Below are 23570 nucleotides of genomic sequence, written 5' to 3'. Positions count from 1 at the left end.
TGGAGAAATCAACACTTACATTATGTGATACTAATTTTATAAGCCAACTGTTATATATGTTTCATGAGAGAACTAGCCTGCCCTCAGAGCCCTTACACATCTTTGATGGATAAGTAAACTGAAATATTAAGTAAATAGTATAGTCTCTAAAAGACATAGCACTCTTTTATGGGAGACCAATATTGTACTTAAAACGTTCAAAAAAGAAAAGGTTTAGCTGGAGATTGCATACAAGAGCGATATACAGCATCTAAACAATTAAACTTATTTTGCACTACTGTACTGAGACTTTTTCTGATAAAACAAAATATTTCCAGAAAGAAAATATTAAAAAACATTCCAAATGGATTTCATGTACTGTTTGATAACCTCAGCATATTAAATTATAAAATGACACTGTTGACCAACAACAAGGTTATCCTAGCCAGACAAGATGTAGTTTAGGAGGAGGTGTTCCCTTAAAGAGAAAAGGATAAGTGAAGCTACACATACTCTACTAAGAGAGTGTTCAAGTTATATTTGCCGTAGAAGATTCTTGCATGAGGGAACTTACAGACAAGACATACTAGAGAACAATGGATTTATACTATATTCAAACCAAATCTAATGTAGCCTGGCATTGTATTGAACAGAGTACTATTTGCAGGTGTACTCTTTAGACTTTTTAGTTCTCAATTGTGTGAATAAAAAAGTCCACCTTAAAGGTGAACTGAAAAGTTTTCACTCCTTTCCCTCCCCACCTCCATCCCTTTAACTTACTAGAGTTTTAGAAACCTTTAAAAGATCGTACATCAGTAACTGAATACACATTCAGAATAACATTGTCCCCAAAGCCTTATAAGGTATGTGGTAAATGTCTGTATATTCCCCCACAAACCTCCATTCCATCCAGAGTGCAACAGACCAGCTGCGAGAGTGCTTCTCAATGCTCGTAGACAGACACAGGATAGCTCTGCTCAAGTAAGTATGCTTAAAACAGCAGGGTAGCCGGGGGTAGTACGGGCGGAAGTTTGGGCCTGAGTACGGACGTGCTGGGTACAGATTCAGGCAGCTAGCCTCAGCCACCACCCATCTTCCCTTGGCTACATTGCTATATCTAGCACAGTAGCTCAAGCAAAGCTAGCATGTCTGTCTATCCGTGCTGGGAAGCATGCTCTCAGCTGCAATGTAGACATACTCAATATCCTAACGCATCTCTCCTCCCATCACACTTCCTGATCCATACCAGTATGTCAGCTGACCAGCTGTACCATTTCCCATCTTCATGGCTCTCCCAGATTCTGCTGTCCCTGAGGGATCAGGGCAGCTTCCATTTCATTTCCCTCTCCGTCCTATCCTCACTTGTACCTTTCCTATTCCATCAGTCTTCTGTTTTGTGGCTTTGTTAGTTTGCTTCTTCTATTCTACTCCTTTCTGTGTTTTTCCCTTTACCACCCATCTGCTACCAGCTTGACAAAGCCCTGGCTGGGATGATTTAGTTGGGATTGGTCCTGCTTTGAGCAGGAGGTTGGACTAGATGACTCCTGAGGTCTCTTCCAACCCTCATCTTCTATTATTCCATGATCAACACCACACCACTATGTTTATTTTTAGGTAAATAGATAAGAAATAAGCTTCCCAAATGAAATTACTGGAGGAATTTTAAATTAGGAAAATATTGTTCAAACATGCTCAAATTCGGATCAGGTCCTGGGGTTAAAACTCCAGCTCTTGCAAATAAGACTCACAGGTTCCTTAATGCGCACAAATGGCCCACACTTGAGTTTTAAATCTCATTAAAAATACCCAAATTTACCAGGGTGGCTGCCCAGATACTATAGACAGGTTTCAGAGGAACAGCCGTGTTAGTCTGTATTCGCAAAAAGAAAAGGAGTACTTGTGGCACCTTAGAGACTAACCAATTTATTTGAGCATGAGCTTTCGTGAGCTACAGCTCACTTGAAGTGAGCTGTAGCTCACGAAAGCTCATGCTCAAATAAATTGGTTAGTCTCTAAGGTGCCACAAGTACTCCTTTTCTTTTTGCAGATACTATAGAGTATCAAGTAGAATAAATGCCACTGTTGGACTAAACAATTACAAGAGTATGTTTCCCTGCTTAAAATTGTAAAAAGAGTTAAACTAAAGAACTGCTGGGAGTTGAAGACCAGCCACTTACAATCAGAATTTGTTCAAGGTATAAACCAGCAGCCTTTTCTGAAGGCGTAGCTATTCCCTTTAGTTGGATTAGTTCACTCAAATAGGAGAAACTGATTCAAACCAGAGAAAAGCTAGTCTTCCTGTTCTATGCAATGAACAGAAACCAAGTGCCAGATGAAGCAATCCTAATCTCAAAAACTTGACAGGCCCGAGTGGATTTCAAAAATTTGCAAGAGGATTAAACAGTTGTTACAGTTTAGCCCTTTTAATCAAACCATCAGTTTTAATTGAAACATGCTTTGATTCTGGCAAAGGTTTTGTAACAAAAGAGGACCTGAAAGCAATGAAATTTGGAGACGTTCTACCATCAATACTACAACTTTTCTGTATCTTCTCCAATTTTTGTTAGACTATTTCTGAAAAAAAATTGCAGTACTATGTACCATGAATCGTAATGTGGTGACAGTTTATCATCTATGAAATGTGAGACATGTTGACTCAACATGTGAACTCTGAGGATTCTTGTCCCACAAGGTATCTAAATAATTAGTTTAAATTCAGTTTGGCCCTCAAGACAGAGGCTTGTCTTCAAATTTAAGATATTATAGGCCCTGGTCTAAGCCAGGAAAGCCTTCCATTGGCTGTTAAAGTCTTCAGATCAAGCCCATGGAATTTACAATTTGACCATTTTAACGCAACCCACTGTACTTTAATAATTAGTAACTACAGGAGAAGAGAGAGAGAGCATGAGTCAAATAATGTAGCACTGAATTTAACTCCATCTGGCTATCAAAATTATTCCTGTGATAGCGCTCTGGAATACCATGTTGCAATATCAATTATTTAAATCATTTTTCTTTTTGTTTTGAAAGCATATTTATTTTAGGTATTCTCTAGATTTATACAAAAATAAAAAGGCATGTCCATCCAAAACCTCCGTAAAGTAAAAAAATCATATACCATTACACAGCCAGCAGAACACGAAACCCCCCCTTTCCTTCCAATAAATCTGATTCTCCTTGATAGCCCATCTTCACAGCACCATGTGAAAACAGATGCACCTCACAGCATGCCCTGAAAGCCAATGGTCCCAGGCTACAACGGACCAGGAGGAGACCTGTTCCAGATTTCCATCTACGGTACTGGAATGTAGTCTCCATTGGAATGTAGTCTGCTTTCTTTGGAATTTCAAGGGAGAAAGGGGAAACCAACCCCAAATGCCCTTGATACATGGGCGATTTTTTGGTAATATTAATATACACTGACATTTTACAAAACAAGTTTGAACTGAAAATGCCATTCAAAACTTCAATAGCACCCAGAGACCACAGCCAAAATGGGGAGTCCCTCCTCTCCACAACAAAAGATAAAGAGGGAAAGGAAAACAACAAAACAAACACACTTTTGCTGCATGGGACCAACCATAGCTCAGGCCAAATAGGGTCTATCCAATGGATCCAGACCTTTGTGTAGGTGGCCTTATAGCGTTACCGGTCTGCTTCTAATCTGAATTCCTTCCTTTCTGTGGAGTGGAGTGGAGTGCAACCCACAAAGTTGTTTTAAAATAGCTCATCTGGTTTAAATTTAAAAGTTTAGGCCAAATTCTGCCTTAGATTACAACCCAAATGAAGTAGATGGGGGTCTAATCAAGGCATAATTTGACTGGTAGGGTCTTGCAAAATCCAAATTTGTTTTCTAAATGACACATGGCTAATGGTCTTCTGCCAGGCTCGCCCATCATTCCTCATCCTGCATATTTCTGAGGGATCAAGGACATTCTGAAGGAGAATGATTTGAAATTAAAATAGGTCTGCTGTGCAGAGTCTCGGGGGGTCTTCCACTGATGGCTCTGGAATGTGGTGAGCTAATCTGGCATCCTAGATATTTAATTGACACCAAAAGTTCTCAGGAAATAATTCTTCAATAATGCATCTCAGACACAACTGACAGATTTTTCTTTGCAGTAATAAAAATCCATTTAGGATGGAGAAAACTTAGTCTTTCAGGGGCTAAATTCTCTTTGCAGAGTAGAAATCACCAATATTATATGTTTCTAACCGGTAAAATACTGTACACTAACTGCATCAGTATTATTCTGAGAAAAGGAGAAGACATATTGCCACTTTGGTAAGAGCATATCCCTTTTTTGAGTCAGATATCCATTATTCAGTATTTCCACAGCATGTCTGTCCAAGTTCAAAATAGTTCATGACCCACAAAGAAAGAATATATAATCCCAGCACACCTGGGCACAGGTTCCAAATGTCACAGTCTCCTTTCCCAGCTAGTGGACTATACTTATATATGATGCCACAACTAAAATAAACATACTTCTCCACTGACAACATGCAACAAAACAGATACTTCTTCTGCACTGCGTTTTCAAACAAACAATGTCATTACATTGAATATTAGGACTAGTCCAGTGTTCTCCCCATTACTTCAATAAAAAAAATATAATTTATGTGATGATGATCCATCTATCTGGGGGGGTTGAATGGCATATGAACATTTATAAAGTTGAAGGTCCCTGCTCCTTCACCTATCCTAATTTGGATGAGGCACAAAGACAAGGTGGGTGAGGTAATGTTTTTTATTGGACCAGCTTTTGCTGGTGAGAGAGAGAGAGACAAGCTTTCGAGCTACACAGAGCTCTTCTTCAGGTCTGGGAAAGGCATTCCTAGTGTCACAGCTAAATGCAAGGTGGAACAGATTGTTTAGCACAAGTAGTTAACACATATTGAAAGGGACCACTCAAGGTAGACAATCTGTTCCACCCGGCATTTTGCTGGGACTTCGAAGGAAGTTTTGCCATTGAGACAGAGAGGCCATAGCGACCTAACTTTTAAAACTACAAATTACTCAATCATAGGGTGACCATATGTCCTGTTTTGGCCAGGACAGTCCCTGGCTGTCCCGACTATTTTGGCAAAAGTGGGCGTTTGCCCATTTGCTCTTGCCGACTGATCAAGTTGGGGAGTGGAGGAACGTGCAGAAGAGCAAGTGGCAATGCTAGCCCACTCAGGGGGGTAGGCAGAGCTCCAGCGAGCGGCAACGCCAGCCCCAGCCTCGTGGGGCGGGGGAGGGGTGGCAGGGCAGACAGCCCATGGGGTGGGGGCATTTCAGGCAAGTGGCTCAGGCCAACCCCATGTAGGGAGGGGGGGCTCAGGCTAGCCCCATGTGGTGTCCCATTTTCCCTTTAGGAAACATGGTCGCCCTACTTGGTCATATTTCTTCTACTGCCTGCTGAGACTGTGATTTCTCTGAAACATCAGCAAGTTTCCCCAATATTTTAGTATGTGTTTAATCTGTTATTAAAAAGAAAAGCTAGACTCCAGCACTTTCATAACCCCTCCTAAATATTCCCACTTCTGGCCACCCTAGAAACTGTCAGAAAGTGATTAGGGTGAATAAACAAGAGTAAAAGTACATTTTGAAGGACAGTCACAAGAACCAGAACTGCTCTAAAACTAAATCAATATGTGAAAACAGCCTGAGAGATTTTTCTCAGGAATAATCTTCAGATAAAATCATAATCTGTTTAAATGGAAAGGTTACTGCTGTTTAGGTCATCTATCAACAGCACCAAGTGCTTCTGAGGCATATGTGAAGTCAAAAGGGCAATCTTTGAACTGTTTCATGAGCATAAAAGGGGGGGGGGGATATTTTCTTTTGAAGGTAATACCTGCATCCATAAAAACTATTTGAGAAAGAAACCAAGAATTAACTCAGCAAAATTGTATTCCAGTTCTTTAAACTGGGGGGGGGGGTGTGTGTGTGTGAAGAGAACACCTCTTTGTTTTTATTTCATCTAGGTTAGTAGATATCTCAATATCCTTCTTCTGAAAGTGAGATTACCTACAGTAATTTGTCCTTTCTTTGAATCTATTGTCCCTGTAGATAAGACCAGCAGCTCTCCAGGAGAAGGTCCAAGCCTAATGTCAAATAAAAGAAAAGAATCTTCTATGAAAATAAGTACAGGGATAGAGCTTCAATAGACAAGGGTCAGTGACAAACGGCGGCATAAAAGTAACCTTACTAAGCACTGTGGTGGGAAGGAGAATCCTACAGCATAAACCTTAACAGTGAACATGAAACAGAATTTGCCTCCTTATCCAATGAGATTTCCTAGCAGTTCTTTCATTCTTCACAACCGCATTCTGGAGCTAATGCTAATACAGGGGTGGGCAAACTTTTTGGCCCGAGGGCCACATCTGGGTGGGGGAATTGCATGCAGGGCCATGAATGTAGGGCTGGGGCAGGGGGTTGGGGTGTGGGAGGGACTGCGGGGTATGGGAGGGGGTGCAATGTGCAGGATGGGGCTCAGGAGGGGGAACCAGGGCAAGGGGTTGGGGTGTGGGGTGCAGGAGGGGTGCGGGCTCCGGCTGGTGCCACTCACCGGAAGCAGCTCCGGGGTGGCAGAGGTGCCGCACCACTAAGGCAGGCTCCCTGCCTGCCCTGGCCCCGCGCCGCTCCCAGAAGCGGCCAGCACCACGTCCCTGTGACCTCTGGGGGGCGGGGGGGCAGAGGGTTCCGCACGCTGCCCTCACCTGTGGGTTCCACACCCAAAGCTCCCATTGGCCAGGAAACCCGGCCAATGGGAGCTTTGGGTGTGGAACCCACAGGTGACGGCAGCGCGCGGAGCCCTCTGCCCCCCCGCTCCATCCCCCAGGTGCCGCGGTGCCGGCCGCTTCCAGGAGCAGCGTGGGGCCTGTGGCACCACAGGGGTGACAATCCCACAGGCCGGATCCAAAGCCCTGAGGGGCCGGATCCGGCCCGCAGTTTGCCCACCCCTGTGCTAATAGGAGCCTTCCTAACAACTAACCCATAGTGTCTCTGTGAAGATTTCCAGCTGAAAATAAGATGGGCGGGGCAGGGGGGGGGGAGAGGAAAGAATTGTTTGCTCAATCTCAGAGCCGAGTGGGTTATATTAAAAAAATTATTACAATGCAGTCAGGTTGGCCCTGTATTCTAAATGCCAGTGGCTATTGGAACAGGGTTGTTCTGGGCTGCTACGCTGTACAGCAGCTGGGAAACTCTGGCAGCAGCTATGGACTCCTGCTATAGCAGGGCTGAATAATAAAATCAATCTCTGTGCCTCTAATTCCCACTGCCCGCACCCATTGTCTATCTTGTCTATTTAGACTGTAAACTCTCTTCAAGGCAAGGACTACCACCATGCAATGGTTAGCACAACAAGGGCTGCAATAATAGTAAATCCAGTTTATAGTTTGCTCTGCCGGAGGGCCCTAATTAAACATTAAAAAAAAATTAAAATGTCATATGGGAAACGAGAGAACTGGTGAAGCAGCAACAGCAAGAGGCAAGTTGCTAGCAATAGGTAGCAATGATCTGGATGTCCAGAGCACACGGAGGGCTTCTTAAAGTGCTTTTCTTTTCTAAAATCATTGTTTCGTGGATGTGAGAAAACAGACAAACTAATAACTAAGGCTACGATTTAGTCACGGAGGTCGCGGAAGTCACGGAATCCGTAACTTCCAGAGACCTCTATGACTTCAGCCTACAGTGGTCGAGAGCTGCAGGGTCCCGCCGCTCGCAGAGGTAGGGGGCTGCGGGGTACCCCCTGCCGCTTCTGGCAGCACCTTGAGCTCTAAGCTGCTGCAGGTGGCAGGGTATCCTGCAGCTCCCAGCCACTGCGAGTGGTGGGGGAACCCCCAGAGCTCCTGGCCACTGCAGGCAGTGGGGGCCCTTGGAGCTGCCAGTGGCAGGGGAACCCGAGCTGCCAGCCACTGTGGGCGGTGGGCAACCTCACAGCTCTCGACTGCCGCAGGAACCCCTGAGCTCCAGCCCCCACGCGGTGGGCATCCAGCTACTGCGGCTGCGAGGGAACCACTGAGTTCCCGGCTCCTGTGGGCCCCCGGAGCTATGGGAGGTGGGGGCACCCCACAGCTCCCAGCCCCCACGGACAGCAGGGGGACCCCCAGAGCTGCAAGCGGCAGTGGTACCCTGCAGCGGCTCTTAGCCCCTGTGCAGCTGCCCCACTTCAGGCGGTGTGGGGACCTGCAGATCTCCATTTTGTCTGGGATATTTTTATTAAAAAAGTCACAGACAGGTCATGGCATCCGTGAATTTTTTGTCTTTTTGCCCATGACCTGTCCATGACTTTTACTAAAAATATCCGTGACAAAATCTTAGCCTTAATCATAATTAAGTGCGCAAGACGTTAACTCTTCTTTCCCCTGCCATTTTTAAAGGAGTACAAATTATACACTTCCCTATAGACAAATCTTTAGCTTCCTATTATAACTCCAGCAACAAATGAAGCGCTGCACAATAATGTACTATATTCCTTCCATTCCCCCTTTTTAAATACTTTGGCTATGGATAAAGGTTTAACGCCAAGTGCAGTATATTTTACGAGTTTTACACTTTACACATTAGGTCTCTGCTCCTATTAGCTGAACAAGAGGCATTTTATATTGTAAGTCCTGCACGTTATAGAAAATATTCCTCCATTTTCATGTGATTTAACAGGGGGCAAATAGGGTCATGGTAGCTAAACATGGAAAAATATTATCCAGCTCAACCTCCTATGATGGTAGAATGTATTGTCACCAATAAAGAATGTATGACAAATTAAATAGCTACAAACACTTTCATTGTTGTAATTTTACTTAGCACTTATCTCTTCTCGCTAAGCAGATTACAAAAGATTCTGGACTCATAATTAAGTGGCCATATGCATTTAGATAATGTATACAATAATATCAACACCTCTTCAAAGTGTTACTACTAAAGACACAAAGTCAGACAGAAAAGCCTAAACAAGCAACAAAATAACAAACCTTCATCTGACCAAAAAGCACATCACAACAAATACAACAGCATGCAGTTGTATTTTTTCTTATTTTTTCCATCTGTATATACATATCACACAGTACTTTTCAAACATCTCTGACAAGGACTTTGAATCTGAATAATCAATTCTTCTGCTAATGTACATTCTGCTTAATTACTTCCCTTGTATATTTCAACCATATTTTTACTCAGATTGCCTACAAAGTTTATCTGAGTTATCCAAAACAATTAATCTATTTATTAACAGAATTTATAGTTACAGAAAGAGGGCCAAATTATCTGCAGACATTATTCCCTAGCCCCTGCCTATCAAGGTCAGCCATACCAGCTGAATGTCACCAGCAACATTCTCCTTGAAAGTCACCTGGCTGACATTCCAGACAGTCTTCTGTAGATCTAGTAACTTTAGGTAAAGACAGACATAGATTTCCAACTCTTAGCTGTTCCGCCAGTTTTGGTTCAACAACAACAGATTTGGATTGAATCTCTCTTCCACTTTAACATACAGGAAGAAGTAAGTAATTCCTTACTGAACAGTACGTCTGATACTATTAACCGGGAAATACTTCTTTAAAGCAAGTTGCACTTATTTACATTGACACAAGATAGCAAAATCATAACTTTGAAAATATTCATAACCATGGTGCACCATGTCTCCTCTAAAGTCAGAGCACTGAAGTAGATGTACATAAACAGAAAGTGGACAAAGACATACCAGTGGTGTTAATATATTCATCTTTTAACAAAGATGAACGCATTATCATCGTACCAAGTTACAAACAAAAGGTCACAGATTATACTCCATTCAGCAATATTCTTAGATGGATTTGCTTTGGTGGTTTTAACTAGAAGTTTTGTTGATTTTTTAAAAAAATAAATACATAGGTTTTTGTGTTTATGTTTAATTTTCCTTTGAGAAGTCTAACAATCAGATTTTTCAAATTCCCACATTTCCCCACAGTGCATACAAAAAACTTAGTTACAAAAAATTATAGTATTAAAATCAACTACATTCAACTTTTCTAGCTTGTGAAACAAAAATCATTTGTGTTTCAATTTGAGTTATGCTTCAGCTTTGTACATCCCCATACATGTGTTGTATTATTTCCACACTGCTTTTGACAAGTTTGTGTGTAAGCAGCTGTGAAAGTCACCAGATTCACATCAGTTTCACTGAGTCCTTGCTCAGAAAAGTTCTGAGCAGCTGCAGCACAGGCTGGCACTGGTGGTAAAAATCTTGGCCCCACTGAAGTTCATGTAAATCTTACCATTGCCTGCATTAGGAGCAGGATTAGCTAGATTCCCACCATCTCACCCTTTTGAGTGAGTGAACCTTGGACTCCACACAACAACAATCAAGTTGTGAGGATCAGATAGGAACCAGGAAAGAAAAATAAATTCTCCTTTCCAACAGTTGTGATAGCTTCAAATTTACCTACCAGCCAAGGGAAGGTATAAAAAGAAGACACCCCCACAACCCCTGACAGAGTCCAGAGACAGCATTATAGCAGGAATCCCAGTGTCCCTCCTCCTCTCAGCAGCTGGGAATGGCCTCCTTTCAGATCGCTGCCCCTGGATATCACCGGTGAGTCATCCACCTTTATTTTCATATCAGCTTCCGGCTAGTAGGTATTCAACACATTTTCAAGCCATAAGTTAAGTGTGTTCTCTTTGTGCTCTCTCAGCGCAAGTGCTTTCCTGTACAACTAATGGTAAACATCTAATTTCAAATTCTCATGCTAAAACATTTATACATTCCCACCTGGATCATTTTCAAAAATGCAAGATGCTCTGTACTGGATCAATCTCCAATTAAAACATACATGTGAGGAAGAATCTCGGTCAAGAAAATTAAGTAATGGCTCATACCCTGAGAATGGTACAGTACTAACTTTTAATGCTGTATTGTGCATTAGATCAAAGGATAATTTTCACTTTCCTTCCTGCTATATAAGACCTATGTCCCAAGTTTGTATTTGCTACAAGCTACTTTCATTGTTGGACAAGATTATCGTAAGTCTTTTCTTACCTAAAGAGAAGAAAACAGCCAACAGTCTAGTTTGCAATGAACAGAAAAAATACTGGATTAACAATTCTCAACTACTTTGCCAAAAAAAAAAAAAAAAAAGTGTATTATCACTACAGCATATGTGAAAACATCAGTATTTTCTGTAATGTTAATGCTCCAAAAATATGTCTCAATGATCAAAAAGACGACCACCACCAGAGAATTAAAATATTTTTTTAAATCAAAGATTCCCTATATTTAACCCTTCCAGCATAATCTTACATATCAAAACTAGATAAAACAGCTGAAGCTCAACAAATAGATTTTTTGCAAAATGTTTTAAGTTAAACACATACAGAGTGAACAAAATCAATATGAGGCTGGCTGTAACCTAATAAAAAGCCTCAAATCATTTCTCTGGATGACAAAAGAGGCTGCACACAAATATAGCATTTCACACTGTAGGCAGTTTCCTTGCAATATAGGTCAGTTCCCTCTTGCACTATCACGGGACTCAGGCTTCTCAAGACAAGTTATCACAATGTTTATTTAGAATCATAGAATATCAGGGTTGGAAGGGACCTCAGGAGGTCATCTAGTCCAACCCCCTGCTCAGAAGCAAGACCAATCCCCAACTAAATCATCCCAGTCAGGGCTTTGTCAAGCCTGACCTTAAAAACTTCTAAGGAAGGAGATTCTACCACCTCCCTAGGTAACGCATTCCAGGGTTTCACCACCCTCCTAGTGAAAAAGTTTTTCCTAATATCCAACCTAAACCTCCCCCACTGCAACTTGAGACCATTACTCCTTGTTCTGTCATCTACTACCAATGAGAACAGTCTAGATCCATCCTCTTTGGAACCCCCTTTCAGGTAGTTGAAAGCAGCTATCAAATCCCCCCTCATTCTTCTCTTCCGCAGACTAAACAATCCCAGTTCCCTCAGCCTCTCCTCATAAGTCATGTGTTCCAGGCCCGTAATCATTTTTGTTGCCCTCCGCTGGACTCTTTCCAATTTTTCCACATCTTTCTTGTAGTGTGGGGCCCAAAACTGGACACAGTACTCCAGATGAGACCTCACCAATGTTGAATAGAGGGGAACGATCACGGCCCTCGATCTGCTGGCAATGCCCCTACATATATATCCCAAAATGCCATTGGCCTTCTTGGCAACAAGGGCACACTGTTGACTCATATCCAGCTTCTCGTCCACCTTAACCCCTAGGTCCTTTTCTGCAGAACTGCTGCCGAGCCATTTGGTCCCTAGTCTGTAGCAGTGCATAAGATTCTTCCATCCTAAGTGCAGGACTCTGCACTTGTCCTTGTTGAACCTCATCAGATTTCTTTTGGCCCAATCCTCCAATTTATCTAGGTCCCTCTGTATCCTATCCCTACCCTCCAGCGTATGTACCTCTCCTCCCAGTTTAGTGTCATCTGCAAACTTGCTGAGGGTGCAATCCACACCATCCTCCAGATCATTTATGAAGATATTGAACAAAACTGGCCCGAGGACCGACCCTTAGGGCACTCCGCTTGATACCGGCTGCCAACTAGACATGGAGCCATTGATCACTACCGGTTGAGCCTGACAATCTAGCCAACTTTCTATCCACCATATAGTCCATTCATCCAGCCCATACCATACAGAATGCACGTGACCCTCCAACTTCTACAGATCATGGTGCCAGACCAAGGAAAATGACTCATTGCTGCTAATAACTGTCAATAATGGGTCCACCGAACCTTGCGCATGGAGATGGGATGAAACCATTTGCAGCTCTGCAACAAAAAGAGTTCACGTGAGGCCTAGTGGAACCCAGGTTCACAGCACATGTGGTCAGTAATGGATCATACTGCTGGTGAAGATCGATGCCAGAAGTCAAGCTGAAAAAACCATTCTCTGCAAAACAGGACAACAGCGCACATTTCTGGTTCTTAACTTGACCTTTATATTTCCCTTGCATTCAGCTGTATGTTGAATAGCTTATCTGCAAATTGTATTCTGCATCTCAGAATCCATTAAAACAGAAGCAAAAGTGGTTCAATCCTTTCCAACCGAGGCCAACAGCATGGCAACTCGTAAGCATTCTCCGAACATTTTTGGCACAACCTGGCTGCAAAGTATTTGGTCTTAAATTCTTGCTCCCCAGTAAACAGCTTCTGAAGACCCTTTAACACTCCAGTCTAGATTAGCAGATACTGAGTGTGTCTGTTGCAGCTTCGCACTGGGATGCTTCAGGGCAATAGCTATAAGGTAGAGAGACAGGCAAGTCAAATGGAGTCCACGGAAGGTGGTCTGGAGTGAACTGTGATGTTTGAGACATCTCTAATCTTTGTGATTTCTCTTCATTTTCAGAGCTGTAGCCACACATACAGCATGCCCTTTTTCCTTGCCTCCTTCACTTTTTAAATAACATAATGTAAGGTGCCATGAGAGTACAAAGCAATTTACAAATATTAATTAACTTCAGAACATCCCTGGATGGCAGGTAAGTATTACCATCATCCCCATTTTACAGCTGGGAAAATTGAGGCGCAAGTGTCATACAAGTCAGTAGCAGAGCTGGAAGTAGCACCCAGGTCTCATGTCAAGTCCTGCACTTTAACGTTAAAATCATCCCTTTCTGCAAGCTTTCCCATTAGGTAACTGAAAGAGAAAACTTAAATGGAGCAACTCCACCACAAAGTAGAAAAGAGGCTTGGAAAGAAGGGGAGAGCGTCATACCCAGGGATTGGGCAGCCAGGCCTAGTGGTCAGAGCAATAGCAATCAGAGACGAGAAACTGTGAGAAGGTCAATGCCAAAAACCAGGAGTCAGAGCAGGGGCCAAGAGTGAGCAGAAGAGTAGGCCTGTCATGAGATCTGACAAAGGAGTCCATCTTGTTACATGGACACTTCCTGGAACTCCTCCTTGGCTTAAGAGGGCCTCTGGACCAATAAAAAGAGCCCACAAGAGAAGCTGTCAGTCTGGTCTTCAGAGGTGATACTTCCTGTTGTGTTTACCTCCACAGGGTCTTTGTGATAACGTATGCAGCCTTATCATAACTGCCAGATAGCAGCATGGATGCAACAGCCACCCCACTGACCCGGATTCTAGTCCTCACAGAACATCACAGAGAGTGGCACTGACTGGATTTCAGCCATATGATACCAAAACCTTGTGAAAGCTCTCACTGTTGATGGCCAACTGCCATACACGGCTGGAAAGAAAGCCCCCAGCAAGTATGGAACAGTATGAAGGAAAGAAAACTCAAAGCATTTCATTTTTTTTTTTTTAAAGAAATCACAAAGTTGCAAAGAAACCAAATAGCTCTCTAGTATAGTGTTTACTCATATATCATATTATGTTGTAATTTCATACTGTCTGAATACCATGAAATATAAAGACTTCACCAAAGGAATTCACTACTTAGATAACCCTAAGGACATATAGTAGAGGTTATTCCATACACTCACCAACTCCCTAAAATATATAATGTAATCAAAGTATATTATACATATATATAAATAATGTAATAAAAGTATATTATACATGATAATAAAATTATATTACAAATATCTGCTCTACTGTAAAAGCAAAAGCATTCTTATATATGTCACTGAGGCAAAGAATTTAGCAAGATTCAAAGAGACTGGACATTTAAAGAGATAGCAAGAATGTCTAAAGTTATAATAGTTAACTGGTAACGAAGTTAAAAAGGGAATATAAAATGTCATGATTCAGGGCTTAAACCAATCTTTAACTATTAGTGGAGACCTTCATGGTGGGCAGATTATCCCACATGTGCCCATGCAGGATTTCTTGCAACTTCCTCTAAGGCATCTGGTGCTGGCCACTGTTAGAGTCAGGATACTGAACTAGATAGACTCTGCGTCTGAATCAGCATATCTGCATGTGTTCAAGTCCTAGGCCACAATACCGTTTGCCTAACATTGTTAAAGAACCACTGTTGTGCCATACTAGCAATAAAACAACATGCTAGAACATGGACATCCATAACTGTGGCGGTCAATTCACACTAGTTCTCAGTTATACTTGTCATGTGGACATGCCCTAAGCAATAACTCATGTAGGAAAAGAATTAGCTTAAAAGTTACTGTAATACTGTAAGGCCTGCAAGAGTTAGACATGGGAAAGGAGGAAGGAAGGACGGACAGACTTTCTGAACATTGTAAGCTAAATCACAATACTATTAAAGAAAAAAAATGGTCTTACCCCAGATTTTTAGGCAGCTGGAAGGTAATGTTGCACTGAACAAATTTAGAAAACATGAATACAAATTGGAATTCACACATTTATTTGTCATTGTATGTTTCTGGCTCGACAGTGTGTACAGCTGGTTTCAGAAATACAATGTGCTACTTCATACGTAATATAAAAAGATTCATGTCCATTGCAAATTAACATGTAGAAGGAACATTCTTCTGCAAGACATAAATGATTTAACATTTGGAATTATATAATCTGACCATCTTGTTTCCATGCACTGATGAACGGGCTTTCATTTCCAGAGTCACAGCTGGGACTGGAAGTTTTGCTTGGGGTTGATTTGTATACTTTACTGAAGGACATTGCTAAGCATTAGTCATAACACAAAACAAAAAAATCAAAGTAAACACTGTTCTGAGAGGTGCCAAGGCCTTAAAAAACATGGCCTAGCTGCTTCTGCTGCTGTACACTGGGCATGGTTTCTGTGAATTTAGAATAAAAGCTATCCAGTTCCTGCATATATATGTGGCACAGTAATGTCCACGGATGTGGCATGTGATACACATGTCAGAGGCAAACAAAACCTTCAAGAGTTTGGACGCTTCAAAAGAAAAATTGAGATAAACTGATGTGCTGCTTAGTTTGTGACAAACAAATATAAAGTCACATGGATCTTTTGTACAATATACTTTAAAGAACATATTGGTTTATTTTTCAGTTTACTAATCAAACTATAACATCTCATAAAAATATTATTTGTATGAGATATTATGGTTCTTTGGTTTCAGGAATGCTAGAATGAAAACAAGAAAAGCAAATGTGTATAGACCACAGAATTAAGATGCACTCAATGCACTTTTGTAATAAGAGGAGTGCATTGAAAAGAAGAATATAGTCTGTCCTACAGAAGCTCAACATTAGCAAAATAGAGATAGAAAAATAAAGCAAACTGACAACTGACAAGTAACAAACCAGTTAATTTTTTCTGATTTACACTTTTTACCGATGAATCTAAACAAAAATATTTCTATGAGAAAACATGAATCTAAACAAAAATATTTCTATGAGAAAACAGAACAACTACTTATTATTAATCAAGCTCTCAAAAACGTGCAAGTCATCTCACAAAATAAAACATTGACATTGCCCTGAATAACTTACAAACTGTATTTGACATGGCTCAGTAATGCCCTGCTTCAAAAAGCATCACTATTCAGAACAACATAAGAACGGCCACACTGGGTCAGACTAATGGTCCATCTAGCCCAGTGTCCTGTCTTCTGGTTAGTCTCTAAGGTGCCACAAGTACTCCTTTTCTTTTTGCGAATACAGACTAACATGGCTGTTACTCTGAAACCGGTATTCTGACAGTGACCAATGCCTGATGCTTCACAGGGAATGAACAGAACGGGAAGTTACCGAGTGATCCATCCCCTGTTGTCCACTCCCAGCTTCTGGAAGTCAGAGACTAGGGACACCCAGAGCATGGGGTTGCATTTCTAACCATCTTAGCTAGTAGCCACAGATGGATCTATCTTTCCCAAACTTATCCAATTCTTTCTGAACCCTGTTATAGCTTTGGCCTTCACAGCATTCCTGGTAATGAGTTCCATAAGTGGACTGTGTGTTGTGTGAAGTAGTACTTCCTTTTTGTTTGTTTTAAAATTGCTGCTTATTAATTTCATTGAGTGACCCTGGTTCTTGTGTTATGGGAAGGAGTAAATAACACTTCCTTATTCAATTTCTCCACACCTCTATTATATCCCCCCCTTAGTCAACTATTTTCCCAGCTGAAAAGTCCCAGTCTTTAATCTCTCCTCATATGGAAGCTGTTCCATACCTCTAACCGTTTTTGTTGCCATTTTCTGACCCTGTTTCAATTCCAATACATCTTTTTTGAGATGAGGCGACTAAAACTGCATGGAGTATTCAAGATGTGGGCATACCATGGATTTATATAGTGCCATTATGATATTTTCTGTCTTACTATCTCTCTCTTTCCTAACGGTTTCTAACATTCTGTTAGCTTTTTTTACTGGCACGGTTGAGCTGATGTTTTCCAAGTACTATCCACAATGACTCCAAGATCTCCTCACTGAGTGTTAAGAGCTAATTGAGATCTATCGTTTTGTATGTATAGTTGGGATGATGTTTTCCAATGTGCATTCTTTGCATTTGTCAGCATTGAATTTCCTCTGCCATTCTGTTGCCCAGTCACACAGTTTTGTGAGATCCTTCTGCAACTCTTCACAATCTGCTTTGGACTTAACTATCTTGAATAATTTTGTATCATCTGAAAATTTTGCCACCTCACAGTTTATCCTTTTTTCAGATCATTTGTGAATATGTTGAACAGCACTGGTCCCAGTACAGTTCCCTGAGGGAAACTGCTATTTACCTCTCTCCATTCTGAAAAATTGACCATTTATTCCTTTCCTTTGAATCCTCTCTCTTAACCAGTTACTGATCAATAAGAGGACCTTCCCTCTTATCCCATGTGCTTAAGTGCTGTCATAAATAGGGATGGACTTAAACACACGCTTAAATCCTTTTCTGAATCAGGGCACAATGAAGGGAAGGAAAGAGAAAGTATGAGGTGACAAAATCATTTAGTAGAGCATGCACATATACTGATGGTTCCATTAAAAAGTTATTTATTTACCACCCCGCTCCTCCTCCTCACAGGCAATACAGCAGAATTAGGATAATCAGTAATGGAAACTCAGCGTTCCTCACACATGGAGCTCATTGCAGGATTGTCATCTGTATGAACCCAACCTCTAGTCCAAGTAGCTGAGATCTAATTGTTCTGAAGCAGGGGAGCCTAAAAAACACATCCTTTTAATTTAAAATGAGACAGTTAAGTTAAAAGAGGGGAATTCATCTTGCTCAAAAGTCCTAAGGCTGAACCAGAGTTATTGTGAGACAAGTAAAATATTTTAGATGCTCAGAAATCTTACATTGATGCCACATTTTCATTTTACATTATAGGAGACTGCTTCAATTTAAAAACACACAAAAAATCAGTTTGTTTGTCTAAATCTGTAGAATTACTATCCATTAGCGTAACTAAATAAGAAGCCGTTTCTGTTATTTATTAATAACTCTGGCTATGGTTACACCTCTTCATTTAATAAAATATATAAAAAACTAACTAACTAACAGATAACCTACATATCTCCCTGGGGGCACATCTACATTGACAGTCACATCTTCCGGCCACTCACCACCCGCAGGGTAGTGTAGTGTATCCTTCAATACCTGAAGCAGTGTCTCATCCAAGCACAACTGTAATGGAAGTGTCTGTAAAACCTTATTTTACAAGAGTGTTGTAAGGCTTCTTTAACTGTCTATAAAACAGTTGGATAGCCTCTGGTGAAAGCATTAGGTCTCAAATTCAAGAAAGGTCTCAGAGTAGCAGCCGTGTTAGTCTGTATCCGCAAAAAGAAAAGGAGTACTTGTGGTACTAGTCTCTAAGGTGCCACAAGTACTCCTTTTCTTTTTGCAAATTCAAGAAAGCATCCTATCTAGAATGGCACGTTAGCACATGATTAAAGTTAAGCACATGCTTAAGTTCTGTTTACCTCATATAGACATAAGCCAGTACTTAAAGTTAAGCATGTGTAAGAACTTTTCTGAACTGAGGCCTATCTATGTGAAAAGTATTATGCACCAAGACCATTTAAGCCTGGATCCACCCCACTGCCCACCTAAAGGGGTAAAATTAAAGTTCACAATTCTGCAAGGCACTGAAATAATGGGATTGGATCTTTGATTCCCACTATTTGAAACAAGCATGGCAATTTGATTAAAATGACTGTTAAAAGAGTAAGAAGAACAAGTGCAATAGAAAATGAAGACTAGGATCTTTCCTTCAGCTGGTTTGCTTTTACAAAAATAAAAATTAAAAAAAAATATGTTTTAAGCCTACAGGTTTGCAATTGCATTTGTTATTAATTTTTGAATTCCAAGCTTGTTTTATGTACTGTATCTATTCCTTACTTACAACTTATACCATAAAAAGAAAAGGAGTACTTGTGGCACCTTAGAGACTAACAAATTTATTTGAGCATAAGCTTTCGTGAGCTACAGCTCACTTCATCGGACGCATGTAGTCGAAAATACAGTTGCGAGATTTTATATACACAGAAAACATGAAACAATGGGTGTTACCATACAGACTGTAACAAGAGTGATCAGGTAAGGTGAGCTATTCCCAGCAGGAGAGTGGAGGAGGGGGAACCTTTTGTAGTGATAATCAAGGTAGACCATTTCCACATTTCCAGCAGTTGACAAGAACGTCTGGGGGGGGGGGGGGAAGGGGGAGAGGAGTATATAAACATAGGGAAATAGAAAAGGAGTACTTGTGGCACCTTAGAGACTAACCAATTTATTTGAGCATGAGCTTTCGTGAGCTACAGCTCACTTCATCGGATGCAAGAAACAGTTTTACTTTGTGTAATGACACATCCACTCCAAGTCTTTATTCAAGCTTAAGTTAATCGTATCCAGGTTTGTAAATGAATTCCAATTCAGTAGTCTCTCGTTGGAGTCTGTTTTTGAAGTTTTTTTGTTGAAGAATTGCCACTTTTAGGTCTGTAATCGAGTGACCAAAGAGATTGAAGTGTTCTCCGACTGGCTTTTGAATGTTATAATTCTTGACATCTGATTTGTGTCCATTTATTCTTTTATGTAGAGACTGTCCAGTTTGGCCAATGTACATGGCAGAGGGGCATTGCTGGCACATGATGGCATATATCACATTGGTAGATGTGCAGGTGAATGAGCCTCTGATAGTGTGGCTGATGTGATTAGGCCCTATGATGGTGTCCCCTGAATAGATATGTAGGCACAGTTGGCAACGGGCTTTGTTGCAAGAATAGGTTCCTGGGTTAGTGGTTTTGTTGTGTGGTTGCTGGTGAGTATTTGCTTCAGGTTGGGGGGGGGGGCTGTCTGTAAGCAAGGACTGGCCTGTCTCCCAAGATCTGTGAGAGTGATGGGTCGTCCTTCAGGATAGGTTGTAGATCCTTGATGATGCGTTGGAGAGGTTTTAGTTGGGGGCTGAAGGTGATGGCTAGTGGCATTCTGTTATTTTCTTTGTTGGGCTGTCCTGTAGTAGGTAACTTTTGGGTACTCTTCTGGCTCTGTCAATCTGTTTCTTCACTTCAGCAGGTGGGTACTGTAGTTGTAAGAACGCTTGATAGAGATCTTGTAGGTGTTTGTCTCTCTGTCTGAGGGGTTGGAGCAAATGCAGCTGTATCGTAGAACTTGGCTGTAGACAACGGATCATGTGGTGTGGTCTGGATGAAAGCTGGAGGCATGTAGGTAAGCAATGCCCCTCTGCCATGTACATTGGCCAAACTGAACAGTCTCTACGTAAAAGAATAAATGGACACAAATCTGATGTCACCTTACCTGATCACTCTCGTTACAGTGTGTATGGTAACACCCATTGTTTCATGTTCTCGGTGTATATAAAATCTCCCCACTGTATTTTCCACTACATGCATCCGATGAAATGAGCTGTAGCTCACGAAAGCTTATGCTCAAATAAATTTGTTGGTCTCTAAGGTGCCACAAGTACTCCTTTTCTTTTAACTTATACTATAATAACTTGCGTTTGTTTTGTATTCTACAAATAGCATCACAGTGATTTAACTGCCTTAGAAAATCTTCTGTAAAGAATTTTTTTTTTTTTTTCGTAAATCACCCTTCTCAACTATCCACAGGGAGCTGGCTGGCTGTTAATTTTTTACTATGTGCCATTGTGTGTTGATACAGGTTACAAATCTTAATGTGATAAAAATGCATTAGGAACATGTAAGAGAGTCTGAATATTTAAGTGATCCAACCTTTTTTCAGAAGCATGTCAGGTTCTATAAAAATGGGGCAAAAAAATCACAGCATTTTTTTATTCTACTCTTTTCTCCAACCCAACCTTCCCCTCCATATTCCCAACACTTTGGAAATGATCGTTTTTAAATACCAATGAGTAATTTTTTTTTAAACTGCAAAAACAGGTTGGATTGTGATGATTGAAGTTCACATGGTTTAAAATGAGCATGTTTTGACTGAATACTGACATTTATTCACTGTTCTAAGAAAGGCACTTTGGGTCAAAAAACAGAGGTTTTAAAGTAATGATGCAATCTAAAGCAATAGTTTTGAAACTGCTCTATGGGTCCAGTCATGACATCAGCTCATGGAAAAATCAGATTCAAACTAAGCTATAGTTTGGGCTTCAAGTGGCTAGACCTGATAAATCTGTCAGGAATGTGAAAGGCTGCATTATTGGAAGCTTTTGTTGAAAGAAAATTCTAAGCATGGAAACTCTATTTTTGTATTGCCTGTAGTTTCTTTTCTTGTCTCTACTGTACCTCCAAGGAAGAAGCCAAGTGAGGATATTTATGCCAAGCCACCATATATCCTTGTACATGAACTAACAAACACCACAAGGTACTGTTAGAAGACTGTAGATTTATACCCCTATTCTTCAAGACAAGAAGAAGTGCCACATCTGGATAACAATGTACAGCCCACAACCTGAAGTTCCAACTCCCCATATCAGTTCTGACTTCCTCCATGTCATTTTATTGTTCCATTAGACTTAAATACCCAGATTCTGGGAAATTTGGGAAGCCCAGTTACTTATCCATTGTGGAAGGAGGAGAGCAACAACAGCTGCCCTCTATGAATGACATGGGAAATTGTTTGGATTTGTTTTCATCATCAGTTTATTCATTTCTGGTTTGAGATGAAGGAAAGCTGCTGGATTGGGGAGTTTTTGTTACACAATTCCATTTTTAATTTGTGACAAAGGCAGCTGGAGCTTTTAAAAATGTATAATAAAATCAAATAGTCTGCTCAAGAAATGTATCATACTAATTGAATATTGTTACTAACTTCTTTACCTGTCCAAATCTAAATTATGGTCATGTAGATGATTCTAAATTTTAATTTATTCACATTTTTTATTTATTATACTCAACTTCACTAAAAATACTCACGAGTCCAACCCACATCAGGTCACATACAAATGCAAAATCTGACAGGAAACAAGTTCTGTTTTGGTAAATTGTTGCCCTATATTATTTCTGGAAGTTAACATTTCTTACATGATTGATTTGACATCCAAATAAAAAAAACACAGAATAGTCAACTATTTAAGAGTCTAGATAAGAGTGAAAGACACAGGCAACGTATTTTTCTAATATTATTGCCAGCAGGATCCCTGTAATCCTTTTTAAAATACTAGCTAGGCTTTAAATCCAGGAAAAATCAAATGAATACATATTTTGGTACCTACACTGGATGTCTTCAACTCTGTAACATCTCTACAAATAAGCAGTTGGTCTCAACAGCTGATTGCTTGTTTACTCAATAACTAGATGCAGTTGTTCCAACTTTAGAGTCTTCCTGTTGTCCAGTGGAGACCATAACTGTTTTTCTTTCCTAGTCTGTGCCAGATATCAGAGTACTGAAACAGGGACTAAGGAGAGCAAAATGTTTCCTAGATCATACTCCTACCTGGTAATTTAACTGTTATGCCTCCAGTGATTCAGAACACAAGAAGTCAGGCTTTAAAAGTAGGGACATTCAATCATTTCCACAATCCAAAACAAAAGAAAAAAAGGTTTAAAGTATCTCCAGTTTTCCTCAGAATATACCTTCTTTGATAGTAGATGATTTTACTGATTTGGTCTAATTTCAGAGTGGTATTTTATATCAAAAGTTTTTGGGATTTTTTCAGCAAACATTTTTTTAAATATACTGATCCTGTACTGTTCACTTCATTAACAAAAATGTCTGCCAAGTTTGAGAATTTACTATAGCACAGCTATGACATTACATTACATTTACTAATGGCTACAGATGCAGGTTTTGTGTCAACTTCATCATCATTGGACTTCTGAGGCATTTGATACAGTGAATCATGTATTTTTCCAGCATGCTGCCACAACTTAAGGTCCACTGATAAGCTATCTGATATAGCCTTGGCATGTTTCAAATTGTGCCTCTCATACCACATGAGGACAGTCTAACTGGGTCAGAATTTTTCAGTTCTCACTTCCCTTCTTATATTTTCAAACTATGCCTCTTGTTCTCCTCTTTTTGGCCCAGATTCAGCAGTCCATTCCTATTCAAAACACTTTAAAATGTACCTAAAATTAAGTACATACTTACATTCCAATTGACCTCAATGGGATTTAAGCGCATGCTTAAGTTGAGAACATGCTCAAAATGATTTGATGAACAGGGATTGATTTAAGAATGCACCTAAATGCCTTTATTAGCAAGTATAATCTATGCTTCCATAACTATGCAGACAACACAATACTCAGATATATTTTTCTCTTCATTCTGAATGTCACACTGCAATTTTCACTCTGACCAGTATT

The 23570-nt window shown here is 40.6% G+C and overlaps 1 protein-coding gene across 11 annotated transcripts in view; it reads right to left on the bottom strand.

The window, feature by feature from the left end:
• DIP2C (disco interacting protein 2 homolog C) overlaps positions 1–23570 on the bottom strand; it is a 483413-nt gene that overhangs the window by 432761 nt on the left and 27082 nt on the right. Inside the window, exon 2 of one of the 11 annotated variants that reach the window (XM_075125976.1) lies at positions 6000–6072. The exons of 9 other annotated variants lie outside the window; for them this stretch is intronic. The gene's annotated coding sequence lies outside the window, so the exon portion shown is untranslated. Of the gene's footprint in view, positions 1–5995; positions 6073–23570 lie in introns of all 11 variants that reach the window. One more of the 11 variants, XM_075125978.1, reaches the window with a different exon arrangement.

This window comes from Caretta caretta, chromosome 2 (assembly GCF_965140235.1).
Source record: "Caretta caretta isolate rCarCar2 chromosome 2, rCarCar1.hap1, whole genome shotgun sequence".
Lineage (NCBI taxonomy): Eukaryota > Metazoa > Chordata > Testudines > Cheloniidae > Caretta > Caretta caretta.
Note: the sequence above shows the minus strand (reverse complement) of the source record. Positions and strands in the feature narration are given on the sequence as shown.